General features: G+C 51.6%; 1 protein-coding gene across 1 annotated transcript in view; it reads left to right on the forward strand.

Moving 5' to 3' along the window:
• The window catches only part of SYN3 (synapsin III), a 413,512-nt gene that overhangs the window by 190,802 nt on the left and 201,138 nt on the right, over window positions 1-21,572 (forward strand). The gene's annotated exons all lie outside the window — the stretch shown is intronic.

Consider the following 21,572-nt stretch of genomic DNA (forward strand, 5'->3'; position numbering starts at 1 on the left):
CACAGGGCCCTCTCAGCCCATCCTCCGGAGTGGACAGAATGTTGAAAGTTCTAGAAACCAGGGACAGTTTACAGTCCTTGTAATGTTTAACTTGGTGGGGGTGGGGATAATACCTACTTCTTCTATTGCCTTAACTAAGGACGTTTTATATTCAGTGTGAGCAAACTCAACACTCACTGAACTTTAGAAGGCCAGCACTATGAGGATGCCCATCTTACGGCTAAGGAAGCTGAAGCACAGACAGTTCGAGCAGCACGCCTGACGTGACAGGCACTGAGTAGCAGCCCTTGGAGTGGAACCCAGAAGTCCGGCTCCAGAGTTCATGGCCAGCAAGACCTCAGCTCTTAGACAGTGAGGTTGACCTGTTGCTATGCAAGGGCCAAAGGGCAAAAGCTTCCAGGTGATGGATTTGGGGTTTTGTGATGGTCAAGAGTGAGTAAGGCTCTGAGTTCTGGTTGAAGTTCAAGGTCTTTAGGAAGGAGAAGCTGGGGAGAGGGTGACTCAGTTGGAGCTTGGCCAAGTGCATCTCAGAGAAGGTGTGCAGGGGATTCGGCAGGGGAAAGCACGCTGGGCCAGGACTCCTTTTGGTTCTCTGTCAATAAGGGGACTTTTCAGAACTGACACCAGCAACCCCAAGGCCAGATGGGGCCCACGGAGGCCTTTGGTCTGGTCTGTGCAGCTTCTGTAAAATGCAATTCACAAACTTACAGAAAAACTCAGATTTTGAATAATTCAGTGGTCTGGCTCCTCCCGAAGGAAACAGAAAATCCGAGCTCACCTTACCTGGGCTCAGTTAGCAGGTGCTAAGAGGCAGCTGTCCAGGTTAGACTTGGCAAGGCTGCTCTAGCCCGCCACAGCCCACACCACTCCTGTCGTCTCTGCCCTTGAGGCCAGGGGTCTCTCTCACGCTCGCCTATATGAAGGCCCCAGACTGTACCAGGAACTCCCAGGCTGGGCATCTTGGAAGGGAGCCAAGGAGAAAGTAAGCCTTTGTCACCTTAAGCAAATACAAAGACATTTCAAAAATTGAAAGGTAAATTTACTTTGCTACCAGCATGTCTTCAAATCTGCGTGTACAAGAAAGTTCATGAACAATGCATGTTATACATATATACATGTATGTGTATATATATATATATATATATATATATATATAAAGCATGGATTTCAAAATGTTTTTTGTACCAACATAAATTTATCTTTTAATCCCATTTTTCCACCAAGTTTTTGAGGTGCCCTCATATTAGAAGGGGGCCACAGAACAAGGATCTGCGTGCCGAGGGTAGCCACCGCCGAGGACTGAGACCACCGCCCCACCTCCCTGGGTCTTCAGTCCTCTTACCTATGGAAGGGAAGTGATGGCTTCTGGCCTCACTGATGGATGGGAGGATGCAGTGAGACCAGAGAGAATTGATTAACTATCTCCTGACCATGCATCGGGGCTCAGGGCCTGAAAACCCACCCATCTTCCTTTTTACTATGGAATTTTGTTCCAGAAATCATTTTGAAAGGGAAAAAAATCCCAAGCCTCTGGGGTCTTGGAAGCAGCACATTTAGGAGGGAAGCCTGCGTTGCGAGCCCTTGCTCGTTTGTTCTGTGTGTAACACCGAAGACGGCTCTGGACGAGAGTGGAGGGAAAGGGAGGGCACCTGCCTGAATTCCAGTTCTCTCTGCCCGAGAATCACAGCACAGCCCCTGGAGAAGGGGGCGGCATCAGGCAATGAGCTGGGGCACCCTGAAACATTCTTCATCGCTGAACCTTGACCTTGGCCCAGTCAATCAACCACCACGATAATAACATGAATGCGTGGCAGACTCAGGACTCAAACCCCTCCAGTGTGCCCAACATCTGTGCCCTTCACCACTCCCTAGGCAGACTCCCGAGGATTTACTGAGCCGTACCTGTGTACGGCATCACACTGGGGGTACCTTGGGGGGGTCAGAGGGAGGACGATGAAGTCAGCAAAGAGCAGAATCCTAAAAGATGGGTCTGCCTGGCTACGGCTGCAGGTCCTGGGGGTTCTGCAGGGCTTGGTGGCTGCAGCATCTTAGATCTTTTTTTTTTTTTTTTTTTTTTTTTTTTAATGTTTTCAATGGAAGGAGAGAGGAAGAAAGGAAAGCAGGGACAGAGGAGGGAATGGAGGGAGGGGAGAGAGGAAGGAAGAAGGGAGACAGGCAGCAGGCAGTAACGCTAACAACCAGCTCTCATCAAGTGCTCCCCATGCCGGCTCCTCCGAGTGCTTGACCTCCCCTGTACCGTTTAATCCTCCTAATGCCAACCCTGTGCTGCGCTGAGTATTATTACCTCCATTGTAAGGATCAGGAAACAAGGGCTCAGGAAGTTCGGAAGCTTGTCCAAGGTCATGCAGCTGGTAGGGCAAGGAGCCAGGACCCCAGCCAGGCAGGGTCATTTCAGTGCCCGGCCCCTTAGCCAGGAGCAAAAACAGTGAGTATCTGAGGTCAAGCGGCAACCCTCCCTTTTGTAGATGGCGAGGCTTCCGGGTGTGGAGAAGCGGACAGAAACTCCAGGGTCCTCAGCCAGCGATTCTGTCCTCACCCAAAGGTGGAGGATACCAAGGCCACAGGGCTGTGAAAGGAAACCAAGCAGCCGACGGTGCACTGCTCAGAGGCCCTGTGGCTCCGGTGTCCACTCAGGCACGGCCGTCCTCTCACACCTGGGGTTTTCTCACTGACCTGGTCCTCACAGGGCCAGCTGCAGCCCGTGAAATTCCAGCACAGGTCAGCCCAGCACAAGCCAGACGTGGTGCCCACACCGGGGGGCCTGCAGCTGCTTAGATTCTCACCAGGCAGGTGGGCAGAGGAAGGATCAGGGCTCCGCGTTCCAGGGCCACGCTTGGCCAGGGCTGGAGGTGGATACAGGGGTTTGCACAGCCTTAGCCCCAGAGGGAGCTCTCTGTGCTGGCTCCTGCCATACTTCGCACTTCCTCCCTGGTTGTCTCATTGCAGGATGGGGGTGCAAGTCTTTGCCCAGCCTGTGTCAATGGGATTAAGGATTCAAGGAGTAGCTGTGGATGACATTACGGTTGTAACCTGCAAGGTGTGTACAGCTGGCAGTCATGTTCTCATTCATGGGTCTCCTAGTGTGGCAGTACCTCTGGAGGCAAGGGCACAGCCTGAGTCACCCAGAGCTGGGTCTGATTCCCAGCGCTGCCACTAGCCGGCTGTGCACTCCTGGGAGAGTCACTGCATGTCTCTGAGCCAGGGTGTTCTCTCCTGTGCAGCGGGGACAGTCATGTCTACTTCAGAGAGTTACAGCGAAGATTAAATGAGTCAGTGCCTGGCTTACTGGAGAAAAGTAATGACGAGGGAACAGCAATGTTTTCCTGATGGCCACCCCCTGTCTTGCAGCCACAGTTCTCGGTCATGGCCATTCTCTCAGGGCAGCCTGACCTGCGGTTCTAGACGGAACTGCTATTGCAATCCAGTTCCACAGGCCACTCCCTGTAGCCATTTGATGTGAATCTGCAGGATTATTTGATTAATCAGCCTCACTCACTAAGCCAAATGGAGGTGCAAAGTACATCCTGCCTTGGGCTATCCCTGTACCCCAGTGCCTAACCCAAGCCCAGCACAAAACAGGTGCTCAATAAATATTTGTGGGATAAATTAGTGAAGGCAATGAGTAGTACTCCCAACTCACTGTCACATTCCAGTTCCGATTGGCAAATATTTATTGATAATGTTATCTGATTGATAATGTTATTTGTGTTTGATAATGAACATGCTAGAGTTTATATATCATTTTCTTTTTGAGAAGTGAGAGGGGCTGGCATTGTGCTGCAGCAGGTTCAGCTGTTGTGACACTGGCATCCCGTACTGGAATGCCCGTTTGAGTCCAATCCAGCTCCCTGCTAGCACACCTGGAAAAGTACCTGGGAAAAGAGCAGAAGATGGCCCAAGTACTTGGGTCCTTGCCACTCATGTGGGAGACCCAAAGGGAAGTCCGGTCTCCTGGCTTTGGCCTAGCCCTGACCTGACTATTGTAGCCATTTGGAGAGTGAACCAGTAGAGGGGAGACCGCTTTTTCTTCCTCTCTCCCTTCTGCCTTTCAAATAAATAAATAAGTAAATAAATACATCTTTTTAAAAAAGAACTCACCCTTTACCCAAAGAAGAAATAAGTAAGAGTACCAAGGTTGTTCTTAAAATGACATCATCCTTCTGGCCTTTCTTGGCTGGGGCTGCAGGAAATGTAGAGCCCGGGGACTGCAGGGCACCCAGGGTAAACCCCTGAGAACGGCTCCCTGAGGAACGTCGTCGGTCACCGGGTCTCAATGGCAGCTGCTTGGAGAACGTGGTGGTTGCATCACTGGTCCCCTTTGCCTGGAGCCTCGGTCGAGAATGCTGAACACAAGGATGACCTTGACTCCCGCCCAGATGGCGTGGACATTGAGAGGAGGTTGCTTCGGTGAACGGCCCAGTCTTCTCCGCTCCTGCCCTGAGATGCTGCTTATCAAGCGGTGGACCCGACTGCAACCCGACCACCGGGCGCTGTTGGGATAAAAGTGTTTTCCACTTGGCGATGGCAGTCCCCAGACCTCTACCCCAGCACACATGGGCCTCGTGGGCTGTGGTCCAGCGTTTCCCACTGGTGGCTTGCACATCTCTGGGGTACTGTGAGATGCTATTAGATACAGTTCTCCTGAGCTTTTTACTAAATAGTTAACTTTTTAATATAATATGTAGTAGGAAGAAACATAACGAACAAATTAAACCCATGAATTCATGGATATTAATGCTTAGGATAAACCCAAAGTTGGCATTTAAGGAAGAGGGAGGAAATGAGACCCAGGGAAAATATTCAGTAAAAATGAATAATAAACTATTCCACAGAAGTGGCGCAAATCATGACCGTGAAAAGCTAATGTGTGCATTTCAGGCACGTTGCAATGATTTCCTTTCTCGTGTCTCTTCCCAGACATCTGGGAGTTCCTTTGGGAAAAAGCTACTTTTTATTCTCCACATCCCAACACCCAGCACGGTACCTGACACACGGGAGCTCGGTGAAGGTGAGGTGCCCGGACGCACAGGTGGCAAGCGGACGACAGAGCAGTGAGACGGGCCCAGCGTCTCCGGCTACACTCAGTGGGTGCACTTCCTCCTCAGCAGGCCTCCCTGTGATAAGAACCAGGAGAGTCAGGCTGGACCCAGGCTCATGTGCCCAAATGCCAGCCTCCCCCTACTCGGGTTCTCCCCACCAGACACACTCTCAGCTGGCTGAGACGAACAAGGAGCTGAGGAGACCCAAGCGCAAGGATGCCTTGGACAGGATATGCTAGTTTGGGGACTCAGCTGGGTCGCTGAGTGTCTCAGCCTGTCTCCTTCTCTGAAGAACCGGCGGTCAAGGCAGCCAAAGACGTTCTGTGATTCTTGGAGCTTGGATCGGAGTTGGAAGGCCCACCAGGCAGGTTGCTGGGAAGAGGTGCCCGTGAACTAGAGGATCGGACGCCATGAGGCCCAGTGGCCATGTCTGGGGTTCTGGGTGGTGATCTCTGGGAGTCTCCCAGGGGCCCTTCCGGGCTTGGGAATATGTTCCTGTGGGTGTTGGGGGAGGGACCCAGGGTGGCTTCTGCTGGTGATGCCCCCATGTTTCAGAGCGATGGTCAGGGCGGCTATGCCACACTCAGACAGGCAAGTGGGTTTGCTTCCCCCTTGAGCCACACGTCCCACGTCCTCCGTGCCCTCTGATCCTCATGAAATCCCAGTGAAGGCCTCTTAGAACAGTGCCCGGAGCGTGGGACCTGATGGTCAAGGAAGGCTGTGCGACCCCACTGAGAGGATGTCTGTTCTGTGCAGGGAGCTCGCCCCAGGCTGGCCCAGGGCCAGGGTCTAGAGTCAGAGCCCTGGTTTCAGAAGCCAGCCCTGCTGGGTGCCAGCTGTGTGACCTTAGACAAACGACACCACTTCCCTGGGCTGCAGTCTCCAGCTGTGTAAAATGGGATAACATCTGTGTCTGCCTCCTGGGGCCACTGTGGCTGCTGGGCTCCCACAGGTGCTTGTGGCTCAATGTGTGGCTGGGAACGCACGATTCCCGTGGGGAAGGCCTGACTGCCGGTGTGGCTGTATTTACAGATAGGGCTGGTAAGGAGGTAACTGAGGTGAAGCGAGGTCATAAGGGTTGGGTGCTGATCTGATGGGAGTAGTGTCCTTCGAGGAAGGGACCCCAGTGAGCCTGCTCCCCACCACGCGCCAGCACCTGCACTGCCAAAAGGCCACATGAGGTCACAGTGAGAAGGTGGCTACTTAGATGCCAGGACTCGGCAGCCAGAACCCCCATCTTGCACTTCCAGGCTCCGGAACTGTGAGAAAATAACATCTGTGGTTTTAAGTCTCCCCACCTATGGTGCTTTGTTTTGGTGGCCAAGACAGGAAGGGTCAGAGGAGGAACAGTGAGCTTTTCAGGACAAACACTTGTCTCCCTGATCTCAGGTTCCAGGGAAGACCGAAGAGAGCATTTGTTGAACAAGTGGTTGGCCAGGACACCTGTTCATTTCCCAGAACTCCTGCCCATTTAAAAGCAGGGACAGGCATTTGGTACTGTCGTTAAGATGCTGCTTGGGGGGCCTGCACCCCATACTGGAGTGCCTGGGCTGGAGTCCCAGCTCCACTCCTGATGCCAGCTTCCTGCTAATGCACACCCTTGGTGGCAGCTGGCGATAGCTCAAGGACTTGGATCCCTGCCACTCATATAGGAGACCCAGACGTTGTTTCAGGCTCCCAGCTTTGGTCAGGCCCAGCCCCAACTGTTGCAGGCATGTGGGAAGTGAACCAGGCAGATGGAGGATCTCTCTTTCTGGCTCTGTAACTCTGCCTTTCAAATAAATAAAAATAATAACATTTTTGAAAGCACAAAGCTTACAGCAGAGGAGTGGGAGAGCCTTTGTTGAAGTTCTCCAAAGCTCTTGTCTGGACAGTTCCAACACCTCCATCCTGGTCTTCCTGCCTGCAGATCACCCTCCTGCAGCCAGCAGGAGCTCTCTAAAATGCACAGTGATCATGCCAGCCCGACTGCCTGTATCCGAGGGCTGCCATGGGGGAGTACGGCACACTAGGTGGCTTACAATGACAGCAATGTATCCTCCTGTGTCCCAGTTCCCTCTTAGGAGGACACCAGCCTTGGAGTAAAGCCTGCCCTGACCCCACATGAGCTCATTTCAATCTGATCACAACTGCGAAGACCCCATTTCTACCAATGGTCACATTCATAGGTGCTGAGGGTTAGGACTTGTGCATAGCCTTTTTTTTTTTTTTTTGAGAAGTAGAGTTACAGAGAAAGGTCTTCACTCCCGAATGGCTGCAATAGTTGGAGCTATGCTGATCCGAACCCAGGAGCCAGGTGCTTCTTCCTGGTCTCCCACATGGGTGCAGGGGCCTAAGCACTTGGGCCCTCTTTCACTGCTTTCCCAGGCCACAGCAGAGAGCTGGACTGGAAGAGGAGCAGCCGGGACTAGAACCGGTGCCCATATGGGATGCCAGTGCCGCAGGCAGAGGATTAACCTACTGTGCCACCGGCCCCTGTGCATATCCTTTTAGAGCACCACCCTTTGATGGTTAACAAACCCTTGTGGCTTCCCTGTCCTCAGGATACAAGATCCATTCTTGGCTATCTCATCGAGGCACCCACTTCCTCTCCCTCCAGGGCGGCCCTCTTCTTTCCTGTCCTTGGGGCCAGCACACTGGCACATGTGCCCAGGTCTTCCTGCCTTGCCTCCTGCTGGTCCAGCAACCAGCAGCTCCATCCCAAACCCTGTCCACTTCTGAATCCTCTTGCAAGGCTCATGCTGGGCATGAGCTCTGCCTGCAACCTCCCTCATTTTCCCTTCTTCCTCTTCAGGTAAAAGTAGCCCTTCCTTCTCCGTTGTACCCTCCACCTAATTCTCTTGCAGGCCTTGTAATACTTCATGGTAGTCAGTGCGTCATCTCCCTCACTCCACCAAGTCCTCAGTGCCCAGCCTAGGGCCGGGCACGTAGACCAGGAGATGCAAACTGGAGCCTCCTGGGCTAGACATAGCTGGATGCCTGTGTTTTTTTTTTTCAATCTGCATGGTATCGACTATAATATAAAATAGCTACCAATAATAAAATAGAGAAAATTTCTCATGAGAAAAGAAAACTAAAACGGCAGCTTCTTTTGAGAAGCGGGAGGGTTTGGTTATCTGAGGTCTTTATTTTCACCTAGTCACAGTTTTCTGGAGCTGGACCTGTGCCTGTCTGTTTAGACAGGAAGTGCAGTGACACCCGGCCTCGCCTGTTCACTAGTGCATCCACAGTGGCTGTGTTTGCACTGTAGCACTGGAGCTCAGTAGTTGTAACAGACATTGGATGGCCCTGGACACTTGCTACTTGAGACTGGACATTAGTTTCCTGTGGCTGCTGTAACAAACTAGCACAGAACAGGTGGTTTGAAACAACGTAACTGTTCGCTCCCAATACAGCCATCAGAAGTTCAAACTCAGTTTCTCTGGGCTGAAATGGAGGTGCTGGAAGGCCCACACTCCTTGGGGGAGGCTGGAGAGGAATCTCAATCTCGCCTCTACCTTTTTCTGGTGGCTGCCAGCATTCCTGGACGTGGGGCCACAGCCACCCCAATCTCTTGTGGTCAGATTGCCTTATCCTTTTCTGTCAAAATTCTCCCTCTCAGGGCCAGCACTGTGGCATAATGGATAAAGCTGCTGCCTGTGATGCTGGCATCCCACATGGGCGGCCGGTTTGTGTCCCAGCTGCTCCACTTCCAATCCAGCTCCCTGCCAATGGCTGGGAAAAGCAGCAGCAGATGGCCCAAGTGTCTGGGCCCTGCATCCACATGGGTGACCCCTGGCTCCTGGCATTAGCTTGGCCCAACACTGGCTATTACAGCCATCTGGGAGTGAACCAGTGGATGAAGCTCTCTCTGTCAATAAATAAAATACATAATGTTGTAAAAAATTAAAATCTCCCTCTGCTTGCCTTTTATTAAAGATTTATTTCAAAGGCAAAATGAGAGAGAGAGGGAGACACACACACACACACACACACAGATCTCCCATCCACTGATTCACAACCCAGAGGCCCTCAACAGCCAGGGCTGGGCCACCAAAGTCACGAGCCAGGAACTCCATCCAGGTCTCCCAAGTGGGTGGTAGGGACCCAAGCACATGGGCCATCATCCACTGCCTTCCCAGACACAGTAGCAGGGAGCTGGCTCAGAAGCATCTGGACTCAAATTGGTGCTCTGATATGGGAGATGGTGACCTTGTGGGTGGTGGCTTAAGCTGCTTTACCACAATGCCAGCCCCTGTCGACCTCTTGTAAAGCCACACGTGACTGCACTTGGAGCCCAGACAGATGGTTCAGGAACATCTGCCCATCTCAAAGTCTTTACCTTGACCTTTTATTATTATTATTTTTTTTTTTGCAAAGGTCCTTTTCCCAAATAAGGTGACATTGATAGGTTTTCGAGGATTAAGATGTGGGTCTTTGCAGGGTGTGTGTGGCATTTTTCAGCCTATCACATGGCCCTTCAGACAAAGGCCTTGCAAGCTCCCGTTCTGGAAGGACAGGGAAGCGACGCCCAGGCTGGACCACAAACCACCCTTCTAGACGCCTCAGTGCTCATTCTGCATTCCCACCTGACCCACACTTGGGGGCCCCTCTTTGTTGACTGCTTTCCAGGACTGCTTTTGTCCCCCTGGTCCCTGACTCCTTCTCTTACAATAAAGTAACAAAATAACACCAACTTCTGCAATGTCTCTGGACCTCCTGGTCCGGCTTTTACCACCCCGCGGCCCAGCGCTGTCCTCGGGGACAGGAAGAACGAGAGAGAATGTTTGCGGAGAGAAGGGCTGCTTTCCAACGTGGAAGCCGTTCCTCACCTTCCTTTTCAGGCCTGGCGGACTTTCCAGATGTCCTAGGAGGGCCCTGCTCCATCGTCTCTGGGATATTTTATCCCAGCCTCGCACACCCAGCCAACCAGCCTTCCCAACTGAGCTGCTGCGCTTCCCCAACCTTCCTGCAGACCTGCCCCTGAGAAATGCATTCTCCACACCCTTGTGTGAGCTAGGAAACGGAGACCCGTGTTCAAGTCCACTGCAGGAATGCGGGGCTGAAGGACCCCTTGCACTGGGGCTCATGGGCCATCTCTGTGTGGGCTGGGCATCCTTTCACTCGGCCCCCAAGCTTGGCAATGAACCAGGGACACTGTTTGCCCTCTGGGGGTGTGTCTGAAAGGGGCCATCTTCTGCACTGAACAGGGACAACCACGTTCTCGGGGACCTGTGTGTTGTGTGATCCTCTCCAGGGATGGAGTAGGCAGATGTTATCTACCACTTATGAGCGGGGAACTGAGGCTCAGAGAGGTCAGGTAACTGGCCAGATGTCACACAGCCAGGGGGGCAGCAGACCTGGTCCTACAGCCCATTCCCCAGCCAGGGATGTTTCCATCAACTGCGGCAGGTCCACTGTGCAGCAGAGGCAATGTGGAGAGCACAGACAGCCTGGCCTGGAGGTAGGGGCTGCCTCCGGTGCCCCCTTTCACCAGCTCTGCAGGTGAACTTTTTCTCTCCGGCGACATTCAGTATTCAGAAGTCCAACATCCACATGGTGGACAAGTTGAGAGGGTCAGGCTGGGCACATAGCATAGTGATAATAACCAACAGCTCTCTGAGTCCTTGTTATGTGTCTGCACTGTTCCGTGAGCCACATGGATATTAACTCCTGTAATCCTCACAGCATCCTGGTAAGGCTGGTGTTCTGTGGTCATCACCTTACAGAGAACAAAAACTGAGATACAGCGTTGTTGAGAGTCTTGCTCGAAAGCCATGCACCCATTAATGGGGAATCTTGAGTTCCAGGAACAAGGAGCTGCTGTACTATATGCAGATGGGTGAGAGGGGCCTCGCTGATGGGGCAAAGAGCAAAGGCAAAGAGAGCCATGTGGCATTCTGGGGGAAGAGTTTGCAGACCAAGGGGAGACCAACCGCAAAGGCCCTAGGGAGGGCCACAGCACGAAGTCAGAGATGCTGGGGGTGGAGAGGGTCAGACCATCGAGGACCCTGTAGCCCAGGGTAAGGAGTTCGGCTGTTATTCAGAGTGACCGGGAAGCCACCACCGGGCTCTGAGGAGGAGTCGTGACTGACGCCGGAGAGCATCAGTCGTGTGCTGTGAGCAGAAGAGACTGGTGGGGGCTGCAGGGCAGAAGCGGCGCCGACAGCGACTTGGAGCACTGGTTAGCAGCAGGCACGGCCAAGTGTGGTCAGCGCTGCTTATCCTGAAGGTGTGCTTGGCAGAATGTGCCAAGGGGCTGGATGTGAAGAAACGGAAGTCAAGGGCGACCTTGACCTTGAGGCTTTGGCGGTGATCCAAGCAGAGGAGTTTCCGCTGGGCGAGATGGCAGAGTCTACAGGTTGAGCAGTCAGAGAAAAGAAGTCCAGTGGTGCTGACATATTCAACTAGCAGTGCCTGGTGGGAACCCAAGTGGGGATGCTGAAGAGGCGGTTGAGCCTGCCTGAACTTGGCAGTCGTCAGCATACAGATATTTGAAGTTGTGAGACTGAATGAGACCACCGCGCGAGGAAGGGCAGGTGGGAGAAGCTGCACCTGGAGCGCTCCAGTGTTTAGAGGACAGGAAGACAAGCAGGCATCCGCAAAGGTGACTGAGAGCAAGCAGCCAGTGAGAACTGAGGGAATGTTCCAGAAGCCGAGCAAGGACAGTGGTTCAAGTAAGTGGAATGATTGGCTATGCCAAATCAAGCTTCTTTTTTTAAAAGATGTATTTATTTATTTGAAACTCAAAATTATAGAAAGAGAGGAAGAGAGACAGAGAGAGAGAGAGAGAGAGCGAGAGAGGTTTTCCATCCACTGGTTCACTCCCCATTTGGCTACAATGGCCAGAGCTGGGCTGATCCAAAGCCAGGAGCCAGGAGCCAGGAGCCTCCTCTGGGTCTTCCCATGTAGGTGCAGATGCCCAAGGACTTGGGCCATCTCCTACTGCTTTCCCGAGCCATAGCAGAAAGCTGGATCAGAAGTGGAGCAGCTGGGTCTCGAACCGGAACCCATATGGGATGGTGGCACTGCAGGCAGCAGCTTTACCTGCTGCGCCACAGCACTGGCCCCCAAATGAAGCTTCTTAGTAAAGTGAGGTCTGAAATTTGGCCAATATGTTTAACAACATGGAAGCCACTAATGACCATGCCAAGTCAAGGGGTGGGGGTGAATTTAAAAGAAAAGAAAGTCCAGAAGTATAGGCTTTTTGCTACAAAGAAGATATTAAAGCATGGGTAGTAACTGGTGACAAAAACAGAGGCAACAGAGAGCTTTTATTAAGTAGAGATTCCAATGGCATGTTTCAGTATTGGAAATGACCCACAGAGAAAGCAAAGAAGATGCAGGATATGAGAGAGATGCTGTAGGCACAACATCCGAGAACTGGAGAGAGTGTGATGTCTACAGCACCTTGAGCAGGAGCGCAAGATTCATCCTGGGACTGAGAGAGAAGGCAGCGTATGGGGGATTGGCACCACAAGGAGGGTGGATATGGTGGTTGGCCATTCTCTTCTGACCACATCTGATGTTTTCAAGGACAGCAGCAACCTCATCACCAGGGAGAGTCTACAGATGGAGGATCTATGAGCAGCATGGGAGGACAGGATATAGAGCTGAACAGCTGCCTGGAGTGGGAGAGTGAATGTGAGAGGCCAGGATGGTAGGACACTCCAATAGTCCTGCATCACCCAGTGGATGGTCACATTCTTCTCCAGTCATGTTGCAATGTAGTGCAGTTTGATCACCTTTGCATCTGAGAAAAAAATGACACAGAGTGACATTTGTAGTAGCAAAGCAATTCTGAGCACGTGTTGGAAGTGCCCATGGGATACTCCTTTCAGGCAGCTGGAAGACGGTTGATTATATATGTGGTCTTGGATAAAGGTAGACTCATCAGAAACGAGGTGGTACTTGAATGTGAGAACCAGGTGAGGATTCTAAGGAGAGAAGAAAAAAGTAAAGAGAGTTGGGCATGAGCTTGGGAAACATCCTTAGTTAAGGGGTAGAGAGAAGGCGGCAGAGAAAGGAGCTAAAAATAGGGATGAAGCAAGTTTTTTTCCTGAGCCTAGGAATGAGATAGTTCAAAGGGAGTATAAAAGCATTCAAGGAAGCCAAGGGGCCAGCACTGTGGTGAAGTGGGTTAGGATACGCCTATGATGCCAGTATCTCATATGGGCATCCCAGCAGCTCCACGTGCACCCCCCCCCCGCCGCCATTTATGTGCTTGGGAGAGAAGTAGAGAATGGCCCAAGTGCTTGGACCCCTGCCACCCATGTGGGAGATGCAGATAAAGCTCCTGGCTTCGGTCTGGCTCAGGCCTGAGTATTGCAGCCATTTGGGGAGTGCACCAGTAGTTGGAAGATCTCTACCTCTCTGTCTCTGCTTCTCTCTCTATAGCTCCACCTTTCAAATAAATAAATACATCTTATTTTTTTTAAAAAAAGGAATCCAAGAACAAGGAGAAAAATAGCTGAGTTTTCCCAGGAGGAAGCTAGGGCTAAATAATCTCAGAGCACTTAGCAAAAATGCAAAGAAAAGAAATTCATGAGCAAAAAGATAAGGGTAATGAAGTAACAGGCCCAAGAGAAATTATTGTGTACAATACTATGAGCTCTACATTCAATGTGTTCTCTTTATAGTAGTATTACATTAACATAAGAGGTATAAAAAAACACTAAATTGAGCTTTGGAAGGAAAAAAGGATTGACTGAAAGAGAAATGATACTTAAAAGACATAATGGAAGACAATGTTCCTGAACTGAAAAAAAAAAAAAATCTGAATCATCAGATCAAAAGGATGGCCCAAGTCCTAGAAAAATTAACAATAAATTCAAGACAAATCTGCTCATGATTCTGACTGCTAAAGAGAACATCTTAAGCATTTTCAGAAAAAGATTACAGTGTACTTACAAAGGAAAGAGGAGAATGGCACCAGATTAGTCATCTGCAACACTGCAAGTTCAGAGGCAGTGGAACAATGTTCTCAGACTAATGAAAGAACTGTATTAGCTCCAGGATGACTTTGCCCAGCCATGATACCATTCACATTAGGAGGACTCCACGGTATTCAAAGAATACCATCCATGCAACCCTTCTAAGAAAATTATTTAAGGATGTACTCCAGTCAAATGAAACTTTAATCAAAGCAAAGATCTCAAAATGAGGGAAGACAAAACACATAAGTAACCCTGCCTCTGTGTGTGTGTATGTGTGTGTGTGTAATCACCAGCAATTCCTTGAGAGAGTAATCCAGGAAAAGCAATAGGAGCAGAAACTAGATTGTAGGAAAAATAGAAGCGGTAACTAAAGAATAGTCCTTCAAGGAATGTGGGGATAAAGCAAGAAGAGATCACTCAGGGATCAAAAGAATATTTGACTTTATTTACAAAAGCAAAATCCAAGCAAGCTTGTAGGCAAAGGAAAAGCAATCACGGTTACAGGGTGCACAAATAACAGATGTGACTCTCTGATACACCTTTGATCAATGCCAAAAACTTGACAATAGGGTTCTTTCTATTCCTTAAGTTACAAGCCTTCAACTAGCTTGGATTTGGGGGCAGAGGTAAAGAGAAAGAGAAAGAGAAAGAGAGAGAGAGAGAGAGAGAGAGAGAGAGAGAGACTGTCAGAAGGAGAGGAAAAAGATGAGGGGCAGGGGAGAGGTGAAAAAAAAATCTATATGGATACCCAACCATCTATGAGAATTACACACACAGCAAATGTGTCTTTATATATAGTATATTTCATTTTGGAATCTGAGAGTATATTCTAGTTAGTGCACAAACAACTGGGATATGTTACTACACAATCAGTAAATTTTTGAAGGCGGGTACAAAGGACTGATACTTTTCCAAGAAAGGATGAGTTAAGATGTATTTGGGAGTGGTAGCCTGGGCACCTGGGGGAAAGCATCAAGATGTCTGGTTCCCAGTGGCATGATGAACACACTGCAAAGTCCCATGGGGGAAGGGCCAGGAACGCAGGACAACATCAGGTAATTTCATAAGGCCGGGCATCTGGCACAGAGGCTAAGCTGCCACTTGGGACACCTGCATCCCATACTGGAGTTCTAGGTTCAAGTCCCACCTGCACTCTGCATTCCATCTTCTTGCTAATGCACATCCTGGGAGGCAGCAGGTGATGTCACCACTCAAGAGCTTGGGTCCCTGCCAGCTACATCTAAGACTTGGATTGAGTTCTGGGCTCCTGGCTTCGGTCTGGCCCAGCCCCCAACTGTTGCAGGCACTTGGGGAGTGAACCAGTGGACCAATCAATTGATCTATCTATCTATCTCTCCTTTTCTCTGCCTCTTCTATAAATTAAATAAATAAATGAATAAAAACTGGGTACCTTTAGAAAAAACTTCATTGCATAAGGATGGGGCTTGCTGTGTGATACAATGGGCATAGCCTTCTGCACCACAGAAACTCAAATCTTGGCTCTCATTCGCTGTGAGCCCCTGAGAAAATGATTCCACTTCTCTGAACTTTGGGTTTCTCATCTATTGAAACAACAATAATCCTGGCTTGAATCCCACCTACATCCGCAGCCTTCCTTCCTGCAGTTTGGCCAAACTGTGTGCCTTCCCCCAGTCTCCATTCTCCTATCTCCCTCTGGAGCAGAAATGCTAGAAAACCACACTCCGCCATCTGCACAAGGAGCCAAAGCAGGACACTTACTGCGTGGAGCTCCCTGGGTTTTCAGGATGGCTCCCCGTAGATTCCTGTCTTGGTCTGGCTCCTTGGGCCTCCACACAGCCTGTGTTTGAGGCCTGCACTCCAGTCATTTGGAAACAGGCTCACACACTCAGTGGTACGTGAGCCTTCTACAAACACTGAGTTACCGGGGTAGGCATTTTGCATGGCAGTTGAGACACCATGGGGGACACCACATCCTTTACAGGGGTGCTTGGCTTCGAACCTGCTCTGCTTCTGATTGAGCCTCCTACCAAGGCACGGCCGTGAGAGGCAGCGGTGATGGCTCACGTGCCTGGGTCACTGCCACCCACTTAGGTGATCCAAACTGAGTTCCTAGCCCCTGGCTTTGGCCTGGCCCAGCCCTGGCTGTTAAGGGCATCTGGGGAGTGAGCCAGCAGATGGACAATTCTCTCAGTCTCTTTCTCTCTGTCTCTTTGCCTTTCAAATAAAATGAAAATAATAAGCTTTTAAAATGGACAGCCACTCTTCGTCTCTGGGCAGAGGTGCACACTCTCCCTCCCCTTCCTAGAACCTTTCCCAGGCTGCTGCCAGACCAGCCACGCTTGAGCTCCCTGTCACGTGTCTGGCTCTCCCAAGGGGCCTCCCGGCATGTGGTGCGCTCTCCTCGCCATGTGACCCTCCCCTGCTGTCACCCTCTTGTTCCTGGCCTGGGCCTGTCATTTTCTCATTATCGTCACCACCCCAGACCCAGACTTGTCCTCTGCTTTCCTGTTTCCAATTAAGTGTTGTCCCATCAGGCCTCCCGGGCCACACTGTTCCCTGGTTACCAGAGAGGAAAATGACAGCATGCAAAGGAGGGAAAGTCCCACTGGCCAGAGGCACCCAGGGGCAGGAGGGCTGGCTGCAGACTGTGCAGACCCCAGGGGCACGTGGAGTGGGTGAGTGGCCTTGGCGGTGGACATGGGGTGAGCTGTGCTTGCTTTCCACATCGTGTGCTTTCTTTTCACAGCTGCTGCTCCTTGCAGACCCCAACATTCCAGTTCCCAGAGCTAATTTTAGCTTCCTGGGACCGGCATGTTCTGCGTGACCTTCGGCCCTGCCTTGCCCCTGTGCTCCGTGTTTGTTCCTGCCCTTGGTTCACACAGCCCACACTCACACCCCCTCTTAGGGTTCCCAGCCCCACAAGCCAGTGGAGAGTCGCCGTGACCCAGGCCTGGGGAGAGTGAGGTGGCTCAAGGACCCTCAGGGAGCCAGAAACTGAATAGCGGGCTAGGGTGGAGACACGGGAGGGGATCCTGGAAGGACAAAAGAGAACAGGGGTGGGGAATGGCTTCCTGCCACCATAATAAGGAGATGGTATGTTTATGGCATCAGTCATCATGAACTCATGGTCTTCCTAGAGCTTGGGGAGCGCGGAAATTGTGGGAGGACAGACAGATGGAATACGCCACTGCACTCCCACTCCCTTGTTGAGGCAGCGCGTGAACTTGACCTTCTGAGGATGCTGGGTTCACATTCTCACTGTGTTCTCCAATCACCAGGTGGACATTGCACTGAATATAAAGTGCAAGAAACAGAGGTCTCCTTCCTGCCTCTTGTTCCACAGTGAGGGTCCGGAGGCTCAGAGATGTGATGTGACCAGATGTCAGTCCAGAGCCAAGGCTAAGACTAGAAACTGGGTCTCCTGCCTTCCAGCCCAGGGTTCTTTCTGGCCACTGAGCTGCCTGCTCCTGCTATTCTGCTCCATTCCCTGTGAGCTGAGCTTGGGGCATGGGTTCCTCCCGCACCTGCCGCAGCTGGGCTGTTGGGTGCCTCTCTTCCAGACTCGCTTCCCCAGCACAGCCTTTGCCTGTCTCTTTCCACCTGCAGGGGAATCCCCTGCTGGGAGCCGTGAAGTTACCGGAAAGGGGGAAATTCCCTTCTGTGCTCCACCCTGATTAAGAACTTTAGGGTATTCGGGGGCCAAGCCACCTGCTGGGACCCCCAGATCCCACATCACAGTGTCCAGGTTCAAGTCCCGGCTCCGCTCCTGATGCCAGCATCCTGCTAGTGTGCACCCTGGGAGGCAGTAGATGATGCCTCAAGTAAGTAGGCTCCTGCCACCCGTATTGAAGCCCTGGATTGAGTCCCTAGCCTCTGGCTTCAGCCTAGCCCAACCCTAGCTTTTGTGGGCATTTGGGGAGCGAACCAATAGATGGGAGCGCTCTCTTTCTAATAAGTAAATAAGACTAATTTTAAAATCGCTGGCCCCTCCCCTCAAATTCTTCCCCGATTTCAGGGGCCTGCTGTCCCATACCTTGTTCTGTTTCCCCACTCCCTTTCTTGCCCTCAGTTTTGGATCCAGAGCTTTTCTCTCCAGGGGAAGGGAACCAAAGGTGCCTGCTGGAGCAGACTGTCCCACTGGCTTCACAGGGACCTCCAAGCCTGGGGGGCCCTCCAGCCATCCTGTGGATGTGCCAGGTGCCCAAGACAGCACCTACCACAAGGGGAACAGCTCAGACAGACTTGTGGATTTGAATCCAGCCCTGCCTCAGTTTCCACATCAGTGAAATGGGAATGAACCACAAAGCTCTTTTGTGAAGATGAAATGAGTGCAGACGATTTGTGCAAATGTAAAATTGTATCAAGCAATACTTTTCCAATTAGAGCATTTGATTAATTTACTGAATATGTTTCATATTTTTGTGAAGATTTAATGAGGTAATATATTTAAATTCATTCATTCATGCACAGTGTCTGGCTCACAGTAAGCACTTATTGAATGATTCTGTCTGTTTACCATTGGTGCCCTTAAGGACTGTGTTATCAGTGACCCTGAGATTTAGAGAGGTGGAGGTGACACGCCCTGGGTCACGCGGCCAGTTAGTGGGGAACCAGAGCAGGTCTCCAAGTCTGCGGGACTCCTCTGCCAGGGCTCCCACCCCAGCTCGCTCTGCCCATCAGCTCCTCCCTGGCTTCCTGGCTGCAGACACCAGGTTGCCCTGACTTGTGCATCTCTGTGCCCTCAGGGAAGTGACTTACCCAAGGTCCTGTGGCTTGGTGCACCAAAGGAGAAAGGGAACCCAGGTCTCCCGAATTCACTCCCAGGTTGACACTACTTCCACCGCAACCTTCTACGTTCTCAGTCCAGTTCAGTGTAGATGTGTTAGGAGAAAAAGACAGTCATTTTCTGTTTGTGTGTGTTGGCTGTTCCCACTGCATTGGGAACCGAGACGTATCACAGCAGACGGGTGCAGAGGGTCAGAGGGCAAGAAGGTTCTGGTTCATGCTCCACTGCTATGTCCACGGTGCCAGTCGCTCAGCACAGATGCCTGTCTCATTCCTGCTTCGGGAAGATGGCACCCTCTGCAATCTCTGGGATGGGAGAACCAATGCCAAGACACCCACCCCTGCCCATGCTGTGGAGAAATGGGCTCAGGGCAGGCTCCCGAGAGCCCTTCCAAAGCCCCACAGGCCTCTGCTTCCAGGGCTCCCCCGCCTCCCCACCCCCACTCTGACCATCTCCCAGGTTATTTTAAGGAAAGTTCCACAAGACAAAACCTCACTGGGACATTGATGTCTGAGGGTTTGGTTCTTCCTGCCTTCCACTGGAGCCTGGTTTTGAGGTCCTTTCGCTGAATCACTCAGCCAAAAGTAAATAAATACACGGAGGAAGGAAAGCTCGCTCAAAAGGAATTCTGTTGTCACCTCCCCAAAAAAGCTACTTTCTGCAGGACCTGGCTTCTTGGGAAAGATACCTCACTCGGGAGGCACCCCCACTCCCCTCTAAGAGTACGCAGAACTGGCTTCCCAGCCCCCAGGGCGAGCTGGTGGCATTTCTGCCTCTGGGTGGCCTGACCTTGCCACTGACCTTCCCCTCCCTTCCAGGGAAGAACCCGGAGTGACCTGCCCTTAGGACCCGACATCCTGTGGACCTGATCAGCTTCCTTTGGTAGGAGTGCCCCCCCCCCCCTTCCCGTGACCTGGGCTCTTCCCTTTCATGAAAATAAAATGACAGAATCCGCGGTGAACCGACTGGTCCAGTCCCCTCACCCAGCCAATCCTGAGGCCAGGAGGGCTGCAGTGACTGGCCCTGGGTCACGTGGCACATTTGCGGCAGAGCTGAAGCCAGAATTAGAGATGTGCTGCCCCCCCCCCCACAGAATTTGATCATCAGATGAGTCAGTGAACCCCAACTTTCCACCTCCCAACCTTCAGAGGCCACCCTTCTCCGGATCCCATTGCCACGTACCCCAAGAGCTCCCCCTGCTGGGGTGAAAGGTCTGAGACAGGGGAGGTTGTGAGAAACGTAAGGGAGAACAGGACCAGCACGGGACCAGGACTGAAGTCTCCTGGCTTTCTTAAAGCACCTGCTTTCTTGACTTGCTCAAAATCCATCCCTTGCCTCACTTCCAGCCCACCGCCAGGATACCTAGCACTTGAGAGTCCTGACACTCCCCTACCCCCACCTCCTCTCTGTCCGTCTTAACGCTGCCCTCTCTGGGTAGTGTGGATGTGGATCGGGCTGCACCTGGGGGAAGCTGACCCATGCCTCTGTCCACAGGGTGCCCTGAGTGTCTCCTCTGTCAACCTCCCCACGGAGGGGGCAGGAACGACAGCTGTGCAAGGCTCCGCCTCGTGCTCGCTCGGGGACCCTGGCAAGTTAAGTTGCCCCCAGCTCACCCTGCTGTGAGGATGAGATTTAATGGCATAGCTTAGGGGAAAATAAAGTGCCAAGCAATTACTCAGCAGTTGATTGCTCTCTCCTTCACCTGAACCGCAGGGCAGGGGAGCAGAATGGAGGCGGAGCCCAGCCTGGTGTTGTGTGGGGCTGGTGGTGGGCATGGTGTGCGCACAAAGCAGGCGAGCGTGTGGCGGGTGGGAACACCTCTCCAGAATTGCCGGATCTCAATGTTGGCAGGAGCCACCTTTCCAGAAACTCATGGACATAGGCTAGTCAAGGGCAGATCTGAAAACCTCGTAGCTGCTCCACGATCCAGAATTCCATCCCAGAGAGATCCCAGCAGGACTGCAATCTTCATCATTAACTGATTGTTGCGGACTCATTCTTGAGTATGACCATCTATCTGTTCACTCAGAGGGGATGGAAGGTTCAGGAAGGCTAAGTGACCTTCCCAAAGCCACACAGTGAATCACTGCATTTCCCAAGTACTTGTTACACACCTAGTGTGTCCCTGCTAGCCTGGGACACGCCTTGGTAAGCAAGGTCACCTGTGCTCCTATACTCTACAGCTCTTTCCATCCCCACTTGCTTGCTGCCTCTCCCATCTGGACACCACAATTAAATACCAGGCTTGAGTAACAGGAAGATGTCAAGAGGTTGGGATACAATGTTAGGAGTAAAGCTTAAACATGTGATCAATGGGCAGTGGTCCTCTATGGGGACAGTGCAACCCTTAGGGTGTAGTCTGGAAACTTCAGGAAGGCTACTGGTTGGCATTACTAGCAATGGGCACTGTGGGAGTGCTATGGTTTGAGTATGCCTCTACCCATCAAAGGTTCTCGTACTAGAATCTTGGTCAGCAGCATGATAGTGTTGAGGTGGTGGTGCCTTTAAGAGATGGGTCTCAGTGGAAGATGGTTAGGTCATTTGAGAGTGCCACCCTTGGAATGGACTAATGTACTTCTCACAGGGTCCTGAATAGTGCCCATGAGAGTGGGTTGCTATAAAATGGGCAAGCCTGGCTCTTGACTCCTTCCGTCTTCCTGTCTTGCCATGTGAGTTGCCCTCTCACACGTGCTGCCCTCATGATGCCACCTGCCAAGCTGTGTTGTCTGTAGTCGGGGGGCCCTCACCAGAGCCCAGCTGAGATGGCACCACAGTCTTGAGTCTCCAGAACTGTGAGCTAAATCAACCTCTTTTCTTTATACCTGATCC

The sequence above is a fragment of the Lepus europaeus genome, chromosome 10 (genome assembly GCF_033115175.1).
Source record: "Lepus europaeus isolate LE1 chromosome 10, mLepTim1.pri, whole genome shotgun sequence".
Taxonomy (NCBI): domain Eukaryota; kingdom Metazoa; phylum Chordata; class Mammalia; order Lagomorpha; family Leporidae; genus Lepus; species Lepus europaeus.